Consider the following 13,074-nt stretch of genomic DNA (forward strand, 5'->3'; position numbering starts at 1 on the left):
AGGGCCTGGAACAGGATGCCAAAGGACCTAGTGGGGGTTGTACTGTTGTGTAGAAAAATTAGAAATGTTATGCATGTATGAACTATTATGTTTACTGTAAAACATTAACCCCCCATAATGAAATAAAATTTCAGGGAGTGATATTATTAAAGGATAAAGCTGCAAACATATATTCTGAGAGAATGGTGGGTAGACAGCATGAAGGCTAGATCCATGAAGATTCTTGTAGGCTAAAAGCTATGGGTAGAATATTGATTTCATTCAAAGTGAAGAGAAGAAAACAGACAATTTAAACAGATCTGTTCCTCTATAGGAACAGAAGGAGACAGAGAGACACCTGCAGTACTGCTTCACCACTTGTGAAGCTTTCCCCCTGCAGTTGGGGACCAGGGGCTTGAACTTGGGATATTGTGCACTGTAATGTGTATGCTTAGCCAGCTTTGCCACCACCTGGCCAACAAAACAGATTTTAAATATATTTAACATATTGTTTTTCTTAGAAAGTTATTGAGACATAGTCTCTCTACATAATAAATTTATACACTAAAACTGTAGTGTTTGCTATATTTTAGCAAATGCATAACATTTAACAAAATTCAGTTTTAGATCACTTTCATCAACTAAAATTCTCTAGTGACTCAATCTTTTCATTTTCCATCTTCAAGCACTCTCTCAGTCTTAGATAGCTCAAAACTATTTATTAACCATACCAACCTATCATTTCAAGTCAATTTACATAAGCATCCATAAAATAAAGTTGACTTTCACATCTGAACTGACAGATGTGAGACCTGTATAAGATAATGGTTTTGAGATTCATTTTTGACAAAGTATAAACATTTTTCTTTATATTGTTTATATTCCATCACACGCAAATAAGTTTTGTTTTTCCTTAATGAAGCTGTTACTAATATTATTTTTGTATTCTACTGATTCAAATTATTATATCAAAATGCTTTTTTTTTTTACTCTTTTACTATAACTTGTTTTTCTTCTGTTAAACACACAGTCATGAATCTGCTGTCATTAATTTTTCTATTTGGTTTTGTGTTAAAAAGCCAATCATAGTTTCTGAATAGTATAAGGTAAAAATTTCACCAGATATATTTTCTAGTGAAGAGAAAAATTCTTTGTCTATTAGATTAGACAATTTTTGTAATGCTAGTTTTTGAAAAATTTACATAAAAAACATACATAAAGAAAACCGTAGCTATTTTTTCAGCTCCTGAGGTCATATACCGAAACTATGAACTATTAGACTTATCTTTTCTACTCTTGGAAATTATAATTAATAATTGACAATGGGAAAGGACATTATTAAATTTCACAATTATGTCAGAATCCCTGTTGAGCAATATAAAAATGTTAAATCTAGCTGAAGCTATATAATTGCTTTCAAATAATGTAAAGATGAAATTCAATTATTTTACCTGACCCAGTTTAGTGAAATACAGCAGAAAGTAATAAGTTGATGCAATTAAATTACCATGTCAGATATACATATATGTGTGTGATTTTATAACATTTTAAATAAACCTTTAAGTATATTATATAAATTAAATAAAATTTCACTAAATGACAACATACATAGTTGTATGTACAATGTTCATCAAAACCTTGGATGTTTTTATATCCTTCCTTTGCTGCCTACTCTGAATTCTACTTTCAGCTCAAAAGCAACACTGCATGCCATAGTTAATTTATTGTGGAAATTTCAGACTGACCTTCCTGATCTGCGAGTCCTTATTTTTGATTGTCTTACAAACTACAGGTTCATGTTTATTTATACAGTATCAAGATTAAGCAATAAAATTAAAATGATATTAAGTGAGTCTACATAGTTCCTAGGAGATAGTGAAATGGCACATAGATCTGAAAGCCAAAAGTCTCAGAAGTCCCAGGTTCAATAATGGCATCACCATATGCTACAGATGATCAGTGCCCTTGAATATCTCAAGGACATAAATAAATAGTTCTTTAATAAGAATAAGTTAGATCCAGTTTCTGTACATCATGATGAGCTAAATGCTGTTGAATTCTTAGGTCCTGACAGTTGAGAAATTAAAGAAGGGCCCAGACTCATAGATGTTGATTGGAATTAGTCTGCACATCTCCAGAAATAAACAGGATGTGTATCTACCTGCAGAACTCCATATCCCATCCCCTACCCTGATAGCTTTCCTATCCTTTAACCCCATGGGAATATGGACCCAGGGTCATTATGGGGTGCAGAAGGTGGAAGGTCTGGCTTCTGTAACTGCTTTCCCGCTGAACATGGGCGTTATCAGGTCTACCCACACTCCAATCCTGTCTCTCTCTTTCCCTAGTGGAGCAGGGCTCTAAGGAAACGGAGCTCCAGGACACATTGGTGGGGTCATCTGCCCAGGGAAGTCTGTTTGGAATCATGGTAGCATCTGGAACATGGTGGATGAAAAAGAGTTAACATATAAAGCCAAACAAATTGTTGACTAATCATGAACCTAAAGACTGGAATAGTACAGATAAAGATGTGGGGGTCTCCATTTTTGGAAAGAGTTAATAGGTCTTTTTTAGGTATATTCCAAGAGGCCCATAACTTTACTAGCTTTTGCCTGAGCCTAACATCTAATATGCAAGTAAATCCATGTTATTGTCTGGGGAGATGGTGTCATGGCTGGAAAAAGGTCTAGGAAGCTGGATCAGGGAAAAGGTTTGCGATTAATAATACTGTAACAAAATTGAAAGGTTACAGGGTATAGTTCCACACCACACTCTATCCCCACCCTCCAACATCCCTAAGACAACCAATATAGTCCTCACAAATCGCAGTTTTCTTGCTTTTTATTTTCCTCCAAGTTTATGTGTCTGAGTTCTCTAGATTCCACATATGAATGAAACCATCTGGTTTGACTCTTTGATCTCTTATTTCACTAATCATGATCACCTCCAGTCCCATCCAAAAAAGTAGATTAATCTTTAAAGTCACGCGATATAATATAAAGAACTGAACCCAGAAACAAAGTATTATTTTATTATTTTCCCGATAATGGGATATATGAATACCATATGTACTATACGATATATATGTAATCTTTAATCTATCATTGTAATGTATACTATCTTACATTATAAGAATACATAATGTAATGGGGAGTTGGGCAGTAGCGCAGCTGGTTAAGCGCACATGGTGCAAAGCTCAAGGATCTACTGTAGGGATCCCGGTTCGAGGCCCTGGCTTCCCACCTGCAGGGTAGTCTTCCCACTGCAGGCAGTGAAACAGGTCTGCAAGTGTCTCTTTTTCTCTCCCCATCTTTGTCTTCCCCTACTCTCTCCAGTTCTCACTGTCCTATCCAACAATGATGACAACAATAATAACTACAACAAGGCAACAAAAGGGAATAAATAAATATTTTCTTTAAAAGAAAAGAAAAAATAATACATAATGTATATAACTTAAAATCTAACACTAACTGATGGACTACTATTAAGTTTTGGCTCTGGAGAGGGTAGCCACAACAGAGAAATAATATCTAATATCTCTTAATATGCTTGCAGATTTCTATAGTCCTGATGAATATCAAGTAAACAGTGGCTCTAACACTTTTTCCTAGTTCCTTTTAAATACTTTTATTCTTAAAAAATAAAGAATTCAAGGGTCAGACCATGGCACACAGGATTAAGCACACATAATATGAAGCACAAGGACTGGGCTCCCTACCTGCAAAGGGGTGGGGGGTCAAGCAGTGAAGTTGCTCTGCAGGTGTCTCTCTACTCCTCTATCTTCCCCTTCCTGTCCCTTCTCAATTTTTCTTTGCCTTACCCAATAAAAGTGAAAAATGTTCTCTAGGAGCAGTGGATTCATAGTACAGGCACTGAGCCCCAGTGATAACAATGGAGGCAAAAAAGGAGGAGGAGGAGGAGGAGGAGGAGGAGGAGGAGGAGGAGGAGAAAGAAAGAAAGAAAGAAGAGGAAGAAAGAAAACTTTAAACTTTCTATTCTTGCAACACTTAAGATTCATACATATGTGATATATGCTACAGATACCAGATGCACATTTGAAATCCTTGTTGATTGACGTGTTTTTCTCTTACTCCAGAAATCTCTATTTCTGTGTGTAATCACACATTTCCTTAAACTAACAGTTACTTTGTAAATTATTAATGTTGTACAAAGACTTAAATTTTCTACACCTGCATTTGACTGGCTTAGTGAATTAAACATTATTTAGGAATCGTCTGAGTTGGCTAGATATCCCGTTAGGATAGTGCAAATGTGTGACCGTAGTGCACACTACGGTCACACACTGTCAGCTATCCTCATCTGTATATCACCCTCAACTAGCTTTTATTTATTTGTTTTTTTGCCATTTCTTTTTTTTTTTAATTTAAGAAAGGAGATGTTAAAAAAAAAGTAGGATAGGAGGGATACAACTCCACACACTTCCCACCACCCAATCTCCATATCCCATCCTTTCCCCTGATAGCTTTCCCATTCTCTATCCCTCTGGGAGTATGGACCCAGGGTTGTTGTGGGTTGCAGAAGGTGGAAGGTCTGGCTTCTGTAATTGCTTCCCCACTGAACATGGGCGTTGACTGGTCGGTCCATACTCTCAGCCTGCCTCTTTCTTTCCCTAGTAGGGTGAGTCTCTGGGGACACGGAGCTCTAGGACACATTGGTGGGGTCATCAGTCCAGGGAAGTCTTGTCAGCATCATGCTGGCATCTGGAACCTGGTGGCTGAAAAGAGAGTTAACATACAAAGCCAAACAAATTGTTGAACAATTATGGACATAAAGACTGGAATAGTGCAGATGAAGTGTTGGGGTGTACTCACTACAGACACTTGTGTACTTCTGCTTTCAGGTATATATTTTTCCCTGGTTTATGGGCACGTGTGAACTCTATCTTAGGGACCTGGACTATATCTAGGTTTGGGGACGTCATTGGGGAGTGGAACACCTGGAATGGAATTAGAGAATACTATGAAAGGCAAGGTCTCACCCAAGTGATGAAGCTGAAGGGTTGTCATTCCACACCTGAAGTCTCTGGACACAGTCTGAAGTGAAGCATGCTGGGGTGGCACTCATTGCATTGATTAGGTTGTGATAAGCGATAAGCGGATGCAATATTATTTGATATGAATTGAGAGAAGCATGCAGGAAAGTGTGCCCTACCCTAAGGTTCCAGGACTGGGGGAAATATAGGCTCCATAGTGGAAATGTGAGGTTCCTGCTATCTTAGGGTTCAAGAAGACAATGGATAGTTATTGTTATCATCATATTATTTGGTAATTGGGTTAACTTTGAAAAGTGCCTTTGTTACGGTTTGCTGTATAAGCGTTTATTATTTATCTGAAAAAGTCAGCTGGCAGCATTGAAACCTCTGCAACAACAACAACAAACAAAAATGTTATCTCTCAGAAGTGTGTCTGAAATCTGAGGATCATTGATAATACAACTATCAATCAAGAGGTCAAGACGGTGGTTTGTCTTCAGACCATGAGGAAGATGCAGCATGGGAATAGAAAAGGTCCTCAATATTTAACACATAAACCTGTGCTCCTGGTGCACACAGTACAGAAATAAATGCTTGAAGGTAGATCCTATTCCAATAGTTGCTCACATTAACAGAGATTTATGCGGTTCTACTATCCCTCAGACACTAGCCATAGTGGTTGCATATATCTACAAAGAGAGATAGTGAGCATAGTGAGAAAACACCAGGAGGGAAGGAAAGCAGATTTTTAGGACTTTCTATGAATCCATCTATTCAGGGTCATACCAGTAACAACCTATTCTCAAAACAGCATACTCATTCTTCCAAGGAACTAATTTCAGTGTTGAACACATTCCTTCAAACGATTTTTAAACACTATTTAACTAGTGTAATGAGCTACAGATAGGACTTCATGTGTGCTTATATGAGAAACAACTGACTACGAATATCTGAGTGTTTTTGTAAGGACAAAATTTATAAATTGAGATCTGTTCTTCTACCTGGCTATATTAGAACGTACCTTCTGCCAATCTAGTACATGATTTAGGATTGCTTTTTTGGAATAATGAAAAACTTTAAATTTCTAACCTGTGCTTCTACTGAAACTGCAAGAAAAAAGTTCACAGCTTGGCAAACAAACTGGTTCTCTGTTGGCAGAAACCTCTTCACCTCTTTTCTGTCATCCACTTGTTTATTAATACACAGTATTTTTTAACAGATTAACAGAACAATTTTCTCCACTGGGCATGTGCTTCTTTCAGTTTAGAGTTCTTTCCAAGTGCATTTTTAGGGAAAGCAAAGTCCTAAAATAAAGTGATCATGTTGTCTTTTCCTATACAGTAAAGTTTTCTTTTCCTTGTCAGTTGTTTTTAACCCAACTCTATTTCTAGATAAGTATATTTCTTACATGAAATACTACTACTGCTATTTTATATCTGCTTAGACATACACCTTGACTACCCTCCTTCTAGCAATATTACTATAATGAAAATCGATTTTTCACTTTTGATAACACTATCAAATAATTATTTTTATTTAATACATTTCAGTAGTAATTTAACAATGATTTATGCGAGTTTAAGACTATAGTGGTATCATTCCACACCATATCCACCACCAAAGTTATTTATTTATTTACTTATTTATGTATTTGATAGAGACAGAAATTTAGAGAGAGGGGGAGGTAAGATAAAGATAAATATTTATATGAGGGAGATACAGAGAGAAAGAGAGAGACCTTCAGCACTGCTTTACCACTCATGAAAAACCCCAGCCTCAGTTGGGGACTTGAACTTGGGGATCTGTGAATGATAACTTGTGTACTGAATCTGGTATACCATCAAAGTTCTGTTTTGCATGGAATTTGAAAAGGTTAGAATATAAAAATTGGAGTAAATCACTTTCTGTATTTTAATTGCCTAATACATAATTCAAAAGTTATATAATATTTTAAAATACTGGTAGACAGTTTTTTGTTCTTTTATGTGTTTTGTGTTTCATTATTTGAGAGCATAGACTGAGATAATTTTCCAGTGTCCCTACTTCATAACCCAGTAACTCAGGCAAACATTGGCATTCAGAAAATATTTGTCAAATCAATACATGAATTAATCTTCTAAATGTAACTTTTTATCCATATGGAGAATTGATAAAATACTCTTTGTAACATGACATTTGAAGGAAAGCTAGGAAAATAGGAATGTGTGGCTGTTGAAGATGTTTTCTTAAGTGATGAATATTGTTAGAGGAGATCACAACCACTGCTAATTTTAATCTTCTTAGTAGTTTCTTCTTAACAGTAACTAAAAATCCTTAGAGAAATGTGACACTTATGAATGCAAGGAAAGACTGCAAAATTCAAACTGGGAAATCAAACATGATTATTCTGAACACAAACATTAGTGAATTTATAGACACTAACCTTGAAATAATGTGAATAGTCTGTAGGCAAATGGAATGACACAAATAATTCAAGGCACCTTTATAAATAAATTAGAAGACATATTTTTAAGAACAATGAACCAAATCTAAATATATATTGCAAACCACTAAAGTCCTCCTCATTTAAATTTGTCTGAATAGATGCACAGGAAAAACACAACAAAGTAGTTTTGAGATTTTAAAGATGAGTATTTGTTTTTCTAGTCAGTTTATATGGTAATAATAATTTGCTTTTCTAAAAAAAATTTGCTTTCTAAAAAAAAATTTTTTTTTTTAGAAAGATGTTTACTTGACTTGAATAAAATAAACTTTTTTTTCAGAATGTTTTTGGTTATTGTATTAATCAAAATTCTGCATTTTAAAAGAATCTATCCTATTGTAGTGAAAGAAAGACACTACTTACTTTTTGCCTCATAGGAGAGGTTGCTGGACAGATACAATGAGAATATTATTTTGGAGAATGAAACTTAATATTTAAATTTAAATTGTCAGTAATTTGGCATTGTTTATATTTTGGAGATATATAAAAAAGTACATAGTAGGTCATAGAGTATCTTTTTATTTCTGTTGAAATTTAAAAAAATATGTAGAATGCTCATAGACAAGTTGAAAAATAAGAAAAGAAAGGAAAGCACAACACAGAACTTGGAATGGGTTTGGTGGACTACACCAAAGGAAAAGACTTTAGGGATGAGGGAGGGTCTAAGCTCTGGAACACGGTGGCAGAGGAGGACCTAGTGGGGGTTAAATTGAATAGAAATGTGGAAAACTGAGAAATGTTACACATGTACAAACTACTGCATTTTACTGTCTAAACCATCAATCTCTCAATAAAGAAAAAAAAACTTAGAGTACTAAATTTAAAAGAAAGGAAATGAATCTTTTGTAATGTAATATGACTTCATAGCCTTAGAAATATTGCTGAAAGAATTTCTGTCAAGTAGTTACAAATCCTCCTTATTGAAATAAGAATTTCAATATTATTTTTTAATATTATTTTTTTCTACAAAGACAATAACTGATCAAAGTAATAACAAAAATATAAAATATACAAAGAAAATCTTATTTCAGGAATCCACATGGAATTCTGACCATCATTAAAAAATCATATTATGAATATATATATAATAGTCAGTTTTAATAATAATAATATTAATAATGATGTCACCATTATCCTGGATTCTTACCTAACATGCAAATGTACAAACATAGGAGATGGAAATTAACACTTAGAACCAAATATTGTTCATTATTTGCATAAATGTATGACACCAAGGAAACTTAACTAAATTCATTAATAAAAGATACATTAAAGTCATGAGATAAAATGTTGTTATATTTTTAAACTTTGTGTGAAATATTTTAAATTCAACTGAGTTGTAAACTGGCCCTTTCTTTACATAATCTTTATGATTTGGAAAAGTTAAGTTTTTGCAAGGCTCCTCTTTTTTTTATTGTTATTGTTGATGTCGTCGTTGTTAGATAGGGCAGAGAAAAATGAAGGAAGGAGAGGAAGTCAGAGAGGGGGAGAGAAAGATAGACACCTACAGACCTGCTTCAATGCCTATGAAGTGACTCTCCTGCAGGTGGGGAGCCAGGGCTCAAACTGGTATCTTTACACTGGTCCTTGTGTTTTGCGCCACGCAAGGCTCATCTTCAGTGTGTATGACTCTTCAATGTGTGGAACCCTACTATCTCTTGTCTAGTCCATTAAACATGACTGCAAATGGCCTGATGGATATGAAATTCTCCCTATTATTAGTTTGTAACTACATCTTTGAAAAAAATTGTAAGCATAATAGAAATGTTGTTGAACAAAGATTGATTCCTCATTTAGTTATCATATTGGACACTTCTTTAATTTCCATTTATAAAATGAAAACACTGACAAGACCATAGGCTAAGAGGGGTACGATTACACACAATTCCCACCACTAGAACTCTGTATACCATACCCTCACCTAATAGCTTTCCTATTCTTTAACCCTCTGGGTATATGAACACAGCGTCATTATTGGGAGCAGAAGGTGGGAGGTTTGGCTTCTGGAATTGCTTCCTAGCAAGGACATTGACAGATCAATCCATACTCCCAGCCTGTCTCTCTTTTTCCCTAGTGGTCAGGGCTCTGGGGAAGCTGGGCTACAGAACACATGGTGGGGTCGTTTGCCCAGAGAAGTTTGGTTGGCATCTTGGCAGCATCTGGAACCTGGTGGCTAAAAAAAAGAGTTAAGATACAAAGCCCAGAAAATTGTTGACTAATCATGGACCTAAAGGTTGGAATATTGCAGATGAAGACATAGGGAATCTCCGTTTTGTAGATAGCTAGTAGGCCTATTTTAGTTATATTCCAAAGGGCCCATGACTATATATATTTTTTTTTCTGAGCCTGACATCTGTTATGCAGGTGGACTCAAGCTATTGTCTAGGAAGATGATGTCATGGCTGGAGAAAGGTCTAGAAAGCTGGATCAGAGAAGAGAGTAGCTGCCAAATATGGGAAAAGTGTATAAATATTGTTGACTGTAAACCCCATCAATTTGGTCTGGGGCCCATATTTAGCATAGGAGCCTATGTAATTTCTGTATCCCTGTAGGTCTGAGCTCACATTCTGTGGCCATGAGTAGGAATGTTTACAAGTTGCAACAATTTCAGAGATTCCCACACAGATATTATGGGCCTAGACCTCAAATAGATCCCTTTCTCCATTGTCACTGGTCATCATATTGGACTTTTAAATAAAATAGCTTTGCTGATCAGATAATGAATTTTTTTTTCTGATTTCAACCATAGTACAACATGTCTATGGTAGCAAACTTCATCTATTATTTATAGTATTGCTGATCAAAAAGACATATCAAATAACCCTCAAGTCCACTGATCATGAAGTTATTACAATAAGCAGTTGAGTCTTCATATTATTTGTGATTATTTTTTTCCTCTGGTAAAATGATATTATTCCGGCCTATAGTTAAACACATTGCATAAATCTGACATAATCTAATTTGTGATAGAAAGATGACAAATTGTGTGAAAGAACAGATACTTTATCAATGACCTGTTTAGAAATAGAGTGAAATTATGATTTATAATTCATTTTTGAGCTAAGAAACATAGATTTTATAAAATAGGGATAGCATCATTAGAAGTCATAGACTTTAAATTTGAAATGAGAGTATATAAATTTCTCTGACTTTTTATATAACATTTCAATTACCATTAGAAAAATAAGTCATACACCTAATGTAGTTTACATTTACATAAGCAAAATGTAAACACGAATTAAAAAATCAAAATTATACTTAAATTATATCACTATTAGACTTATATTTTGATAAATATTGAAACTAAATTTTTTTCAAAATTTCTTTAGTGCATTGACATTCTTACACTATTATAACATTATAAGAGAATGTAGTACCTATTCATGATGTGTTCAAATCACAATGCCTTTCATCAAAGTCCTGTAACTTCCCCTCCACCAATAACCACACAATTCTAACAGAGTCTGAGAGACAGTTTAATTATCTTTTCACCCCCAGATTACTGTTCTATTTGTATTCTGCATATAATCAAAATTCCTATAACAGAGTACTGAAAAAAGCACACACACACACACACACACACACACACACACACACACACACACACACATATTGTTGCATCATTTGGCACAAAGAGCTGAAGCAAGATGAAATGACTCAGAAAGTAAAGGGCACGTATCAAATGGAAGCTATACATTCTTTTGAGTTTGAGAGCAACTCTCCCAAAATTACCCCCTTAGGGTAACTTCCGGGTGACACAGAAGACGTATGTCTCAATTACAAATTTCCCTCCAAACCTTAACTAAAGCATTATCAAAGTTTAAGACCATGTATAGCCGATTTTATACAATAATATAGAACTGTAGTATGCCAAACTGTTCATTTTGTTAGTTTTTCATATAATCAGTATAATCAATCTATGTCCACTGCCTGTAAATCCATATAAAATCGACATCATCAATTAAACCTTCCATATTATAGTTGAAAAGTTTTGCTCAATTAACTACACTACCATTAAGTTTCATACCATTCTTGACAGAGTTGTAGAAAAAAAAAAAAACTTAGCATCATCATTCTGTATCTCATCACAGGCTGTCAGAATTCAAAGTTTTGCATGAATTAGAAATACTTCAAGGAAAGAGCTGGTAATTAACAGCTTGTGAAAGCAAAATTTATGACCTCTGGAAAAGAGGGCCAGAAGATTTAGATTTCACTCATCTTCATACTAGTAAACTCATATACCTAGGATATGTATACATCAACAGATTTCCATAGTATGGTATAAAACATCATCAACAAACTAAACAACATCAAAGACCTGGTTGAGCACACCTGTTGCAGTGCACAAGGACCCAGGTGACTCCAGCTCCCAGAACCCACATACAAGGTGAAAGTTTCAGGTGTCTCTCTATCTCTCTCCTTTCTCTGTCACTCCCTTCCCTCTCAATTTATGGTTGTTTCTACCCAACAAATAAAAAAAGATAATAAAAACTATTTAAGTAATAACATCAAAGCAGGAGATATAAAGAGAGTTATTCCCAATAAAACAGCTTTTTCATATGATAAGAGATGAAATAAGAGCTGATGGCAGAAAGATAAACAAACAAAAATAAATAAATAACAAAAGCCAAATAAGCTAAAGGGTAGGAAAATATTGCTTAGAATAAATTTTTTTAAAAAGTAATAATACTTGAATATTTTGAATATTACCCTAACATATTTCAAAATGCTGAGACTACCACAGAAACTGCCTCTAAATTATCTATAGTAAAGCTTTATCAGTATACAGAGAATTTATTTTTTATTTATTAGAAAATTAATAAATTGTAATATAAATGTGGGCACATGGATATAATTTCCTATCTCTCCATAACAGGTGACTGCTAAACACTCTCACCTCCAATTTAAATCCTTTTCCATCTGTTGGTATGCTTCTAAATTCTGCTTCTAAGACCCCTTCTGTTTCATTGGTTTAATCCCCCCTGCTTAACACTGTATTCTATTTACATAACCACTATTAACTAAGCACCGCCCTGCCTCCAGGGCATTGGTTTAATCCTCATTGTTTTGCATGCTTTTTCCTTCTCCCCAAGCCCTATCCTACATACATCCTCTTCGGACCTGACTCTTCTGCCTCATGATATATAAGGACAAGATTGTGATTAGAGATAGCTTAGATTGTGCTGTGTTCCACATGAATAAAGAGTGAACTGCGTACCACTCAGCCATGAGTCCCTGATCATCTCTCTGGCCCGTGAAACTAGCCAGCCCGACATCCATCATTAAAGCTTCCCCTCCAAAGTGTCTTCCTATTCTCCTTGGCTAGAGTCCTTTGCTTTGGTACAATATAACAAAACTGTCCAAGTTTTATTTTACTTTTCCCCTTCCTATTCTTGTTTCATAGAATCTACTCAGGAAAGAGATCATTCCATATTCACTCTTTTCTTTCTGGTTGATCTCACATAATATATTCCTTCAAGTTCCAGTCAAGATAAGATGAAGAGTGTGTGTGTGTGTGTGTCTGTGTGTGTGTGCGTGTGCGTGTGCGTGTGCGTGTGTGTGTGTGTGTGACTTCTAAGTATAGGTTATTACAAGTTGAGTAGTAGGTGTACAAAGATCT

Source organism: Erinaceus europaeus, chromosome 1 (assembly GCF_950295315.1).
Source record: "Erinaceus europaeus chromosome 1, mEriEur2.1, whole genome shotgun sequence".
In the NCBI taxonomy this organism is placed as follows: Eukaryota; Metazoa; Chordata; class Mammalia; order Eulipotyphla; family Erinaceidae; genus Erinaceus; species Erinaceus europaeus.